We start from the raw sequence: 5985 nt of genomic DNA, 5'->3' as shown, positions 1-5985 counted from the left end.
GCACCCATACACGTCTCCTTAAACGATAGTTAATCTCAGAACAAAGACAATAACAAGATCATACTTCCACCTAACATGACACCACTATCCTGTGAACAGCTGAAAACACACTAACCCTTTCCCCAGAAGAGGATGCAAACTCCTTGAATAATATTTACTCTTCTCCTTAATATCTCGTATCTTAAATACTGTGATGTAAAGTTAACCATACCTAATTTACACAATGTTATATATCATTTATATCTCAACAGATCTGGGGAAAACATTTTAAAACAGCCCTTAAATACTATGATATAAAGTCAATACATCCATCTTATGTTACATGATACACACACACACATACATATATTCATAACAAAATAAGGGAGAAATACTCATTTCTGTACCTGGTTGCCTGCTCATAGCTAGTTTTTATAACTACATTCTCCACTAGGCATTCCATATGCCCTTTGCTTTTAGCAAACACCTCAGCTGGTCACGATTCTTTACCTGGTGGGTAAAGAACCCGGAAGGGTCTGAGCCATTAGTAGTCCTACTTGGATTAGGTTTTCCATTGATCTTAATCACAGGGCACGGTAACACTAATAGATGCCCTAAGACATCTATATTCCAAACACTCTCTCCCTTACACCCATTGTGGAGTAGTTGTCCAATTTCCGTAGTTGTCCAATTTCCCTTTGATAGTCAGAATCAATCACCCCACCCAACGCAGTAACTCCCTTCTTTGCTTGTTGACTTAAAGCCATAAGGAGCCCAAAGTGGATGGGTGGCACTCTTAACTTCCAGTCCAATGGAATCATCATGTCTCCTGGTGGAAGAATTCTTCCCTTTTAGAACAAAGACCTCTAGGCCAGCAGAGCACAGCATCATGGAGACAGGAAGCAAAAATCTTGCTAGTGGGTCACTAGGGGTAATAATGGTTCCTCTCCCATTTCCACCCCTGGATTCCTTGACCCACGAATCCTGGCTATCGAGAAACAGTACCACAAATCAAATGTTGATTCAGAGCATATACGGCCTCCTGGAGAACCTGTCCCAACCCTGCAAGGTATCGCCGTCTAGCTGGTGCTATAACTTAGTTTGCAAAAAGCCATTCCACCACGCTATCAAGCCAACTGCTTCAGGATGATGGGGAACATGATAAGACCAGCAAATCCCATGATCAAGAGCCCACTGTTACACCTCATTTGCTATCAAGTGAGTTCCTTGATCAGAAACAATACTGTGTGCGATACCATGACAGTGGATAAGGCACCCTAAAAGTCCACGGATGATAGTTTTGACAGAAGCACTGCATATAGGGAAGGCAAATCCATGTCCAGAGTGAGCGTCTGTTCCAGTGAGAACAAAATGCTACTGCCTACAAGACAATATCCAAACACACAAGGCCACCCCAACTCCAGCCCCTGCTTACTTCTCCAGCCTCATCTGTCATCACTGCACCCCCCCAAATTCCCTGATGGAGCCCCCAGAGACACTTCTTCTTTCCCAACTTTGCCGTGATCTTTAATAACTCTGCATCGTCACCCACCCATTCATTGACTCATTTGTTCATAGATTCATTGAGTCATTAAGTATCCATTGGTGAGCAGGTCAACAAGGTCTTTGCAGATATGTGTTAAATAAGTTAATGCTCTAATGAGATGGCTGGTAGGATAGGGAATGTAGTGCTAGGACAGGAGAAAAAAGTGCCTAATCCACAGGGTAGATGAAGACACCCTGAGGACGAGACATTTCAATTGAGACCTGAAGAATGCATAGGCATCAGCCTGGTGAAAGAAGTCAGAAGGGTGTTCTGCCAGAGGGGGCAGAATATGTGAAATCCTGGCAGTGAGAGTTGCTGTGACAGAGCAACGGGAGGAGGGGGAGGGGGAGGAGGAGGGGAATGGAACTGGGAGACACCCAGAGGCTGATGCAATATTCTGAGCAAGAGATGATGAAGGCTTGAGATACATGGATGGATTTTAGAGATATGTGGTAGAAGAAACAGAACTTGGTGAATGATTGGCAGTGGAGAGTTGAGAGAATGCAAGAATATTTCCAGGTTTCTGGCGTAGGCAACTAGGAAGAGAGTATCACTAGCTACTGAGATGTTCACTATTTATCCCCAGACCCTGGGAAATATTTGTTGACTAAATCAATGAGTCAATGGAAGAATGAGAATAGTTGGGAAGGAAGATGAGATGACGCCTTTGGTTTTGGATATGGTGGTTGTAAGGCACCTGTGGGATATCTGAGTGGAGATGTCCAGGAGGTCATATTGCGTATGCAGGTCTGAGCTCTAGAGAGAAGTCTGGGCAGAGCCTTTGCACGTGCTATTCTGTTTGTAAAGTGGGAATAACAGTGTCTCCTCTGCCTCTGATCCCCACAAGAATCAAATGAGGGAAGAGGGCTTCCCTGGTGGCTCAGTGGTTGAGAGTCCGCCTGCCGATGCAAGGGACACGGGTTCGTGCGCCGGTCCGGGAAGATCCCACATGCCGCGGAGCGGCTGGGCCCGTGAGCCATGGCCGCTGAGACTGCGCGTCCGGAGCCTGTGCTCCACAACGGGAGAGGCCACAACAGTGAGAGGCCCGTGTGCCGAAAAAAAAAAAAAAAAAAAATGAGGGAAAAAGTGGTGCTTGGAAGAAATCATATGCTGGAAGAAACGGTTTAGACTTCAAATCAGACAGACCTGGTTTTAATCTGTGCTTGTCTCTTTATAAGCTGTGTGTCCTTGGGTAAGTCACTTAATATCTCTGAGCCTTGAGTTTTCATCCACAAAATGGAGTTGATACCACCCCTCCCTTCAGGTTACCTTGAAGCTTAGCTCCGCTAAGGATATGGAGCTCCCTTTATACCTGGTGCTGTGAAAGGGCTCAGTATGGCAGCCATCCCTGCTATTGTCTTTTACATTGTGTTCGTAATGCCCTTAGTCCTTGTCATTTCTTTCTTTTTTTAATTTAATTTATTTTATTTTATTGGCCGCGCCATGTGGCATGTGGGATCTTAGTTCCCTGACCAGAGATCAAACCCAGGCCCCCTACAGTGGAAGCGTGGAGTCTTACCCACTGGACCACCAGGGAAGTCCCTAGTCCTTGTCATTTCTAATTACTTTGAGGAGGTGTGACTTTGAGTCCCTCTTTCCTCCACCCACTCAAAAGGTCAGATGTGCATCTCTGTCTCATGGGTCTTCCCACCTTTCTCCCTCACAACATAGTTCTATACCGTGGCTTCTCCATATAACTAGACCAAAAACATAGTAAAAGTCCGTGTCAGTTTCATGTGGAATGTCAGCTTCCTGTGGCCAGCTCCACAGAACCAAAGGCATTCCAAGCTCAGGTTCTAAAGCCAGTAAGAACTACTTTCAAACACCCACCTTGCAGCTGGGTAACCTTGGGCACCTTGTTTAACCTCTCTGAACCTCTGGTTTCCTTATCTGTATAATTAGAATAATATTAGTGCCTGCCTCACAGACTTGCATGAAGGAACAAAGAAGGCTGTGGGAAAGCAGTTTATCAAGGAATCTCAGTGCACTGGGGTGAATGAATAAGATTGATTTATTTATTGAAAACTTGCCATTATTAGTCATGGTCTGTCAAACCCTCTTTTCCTATTGGATAATAGCACCCTTGATGATATTTCATTCTGGTTCTAATATAACTTCTTGGCTACTTTTTGTTCATCCATTTTTCTGTTATTGTTGCTTTGAAAACAGTCTTGTTTCATTTCATAAGATTTAGTCTTGTTCAATGAAAGATGACGGATTCTGGATCCAGCTGCCTTGGTTGTAATCCCAACTCTACAATTACTAGCTGGGAACTTTGGGCAAGTTACTAAACCTCTCTGTGCCCCCATTTTCCTCATCTGTAAAATGGGAATAATGATAGTACCTACCTCATAGGATTGTTGCCACGGTTAAATGAAATCAAAGCCCTAGAAGAGTGCCAGGCACACAAAGTGTGTCAGTTTTGCTATTATTATACCCAACTCAAAGACCCTCCCCTTCTCTTCTCCAGGCAAGGCTAGATCTGTGGCTTTGTCTGAGTTCTGTGGTCTCTCTCATCAGCCTTCCCTCTCCATCTTTCCAAAATGAGACCAACATTGGGGCCTGGAAGAATAAGTAAAAGATAGCTATTGTCCCACTTGCCCCAGCCAGGGAGACCTTCTTTCCTACACAGCAGTAATACACTACACATGGGCTTGATGCTGGCAGGTAGTGCATTCAATAGGCCTGCAAAGGAGGGCTCCCTCCCGGGCACCTCCCAGAGCCACTGATGATCCCTTTAGACTCTTGGCCTGTATATTCCTGCCCCAGTTCACAGCATCCTGTGACATACTTCTGATGTCCCATTCAGGAGTGGTCACTGGCTCCCAAACTCACCTACCCTCAGCCCCCAACTATTAAACCCATGGACCTGTGCAGAATCAATTTTATGTTCCACCTGGGACTGAAACTCCAAGGCCAGAGGCCAAGGAATGGGGAGGTAAGTCCTTTACCTCTCTACCCATAGCCCTCTCTACCCATAGCCCCCACCATGCAGCTCACCCCACGGGCCCTCTCCCACACCTGGGCACTGCTGTATCAGGCTGTGTCAAGGGCTCATTGGTTCCTGACTGAGCCAGGACTCCATCAAACCCATATCCCACCAATTTGACAAGGGTTTCCCCTGGGGCATCCCTCCCTTGGCTTCAAAGAGAGAAATAGCCCTTTCCACTCCCCTGACAGGCTAAGTCTGTCCTCCTCCAGGCCTCCTCTTCTAGCCAGTGTTGAGAGGCTGGGGCTGGTAGGGTGATGCCCACACTTTCTGCAGAGGTGGTTTCCCCAGCATCCCTATGCCACAGTTCCCCAACCCCAGAATGCAGGCTCCTTGATCCCTTTGTTTCTTAGCTGTAGGCTTTGGTTACCAATTCAGGCACATGATAATCACACCATCCTGTGAAATTTTTTTTTTTTTAAAGAGAATTTGCCCATTGCTCTCAAAATATATTTGAAAGAGTGAATGAAAAACAGGCATATTACAAACCAATATTATAAATATAATAATAAAGTTATAAACTAAGTGACAATAACTAATGCAATAATAAAAATATGAAATTATTATAAATACAATTTTATAAATAATATTTAAGGGACTTCCCTGGTGGTCCAGTGGTTAAGAATCTGCCTTCCAACGCAGGGGACGCGGGTTTGATCCCTAGTCAGGGAACTAAGATCCCACACGCCGCGGGGCAACTAAGCCCGAGCACTCTGGAGCCCGCGCTCCACAACTAGAGAGAAGCCAGTGCACCACAACAAAGATCCCGCGTGCCGCAACTGAGACCTGACGCAACCAAATAAATAAATAAATATTTTTTAAAAATAATATTTAAATTAAAACCTTTTTATAATTAAATCTGAATGAGCCACATGAAACTGCTGCTTTTTGTAGGTCAAGAGCAGTCATGTGTTGGTAATTTCACGTGGATCAACCTAACGCTTAACTCTTTCTGTGGACCAGGTATTGTTTCAAAAGCTTTACAAATAACCAGTTAATTCTAATGATGATCTTACGAGCAAAGAATTATTATCAAGGCCATATTACAGCTGAGGAACCTGAGGCACGATTTCTTACTCAAGGAACCTGCCAAGGTCACACAGCTGGTGAGTGCCACAGCCTGAGTTTAAACCCAAGAAGGCTGACTCCGGAGAGCATGCCCTTAACCACCACCCTGCTCTTCAGAAGCAGTGATCTGATAAACAATTAGCTTCCAATGTAGGCCTTCGCCATTCTTATTCCAAAATCAGGGATGGATTATGGACCCAAACCCTGCCAGGCAGAGACCGTGAGCTCAGCAGGAAACAACACCCTCGCGCAAAAGGAACAAGGCACAGTTCTCCCTGAGCAAACATAGTTAAGCAGACATGGCACCACGTCTTTTCCTCCCAGCACATCTTTTCTACCTATCTCCTCCTGGTCAGTCTTCCCATCAGGAAAATGGGCACATGCAATGTGCACTCATGGCAAT

The sequence above is a fragment of the Leucopleurus acutus genome (assembly GCF_964270905.1).
Source record: "Leucopleurus acutus genome assembly, chromosome: 1".
In the NCBI taxonomy this organism is placed as follows: domain Eukaryota; kingdom Metazoa; phylum Chordata; class Mammalia; order Artiodactyla; family Delphinidae; genus Leucopleurus; species Leucopleurus acutus.
This window is presented reverse-complemented; position numbering follows the sequence as displayed.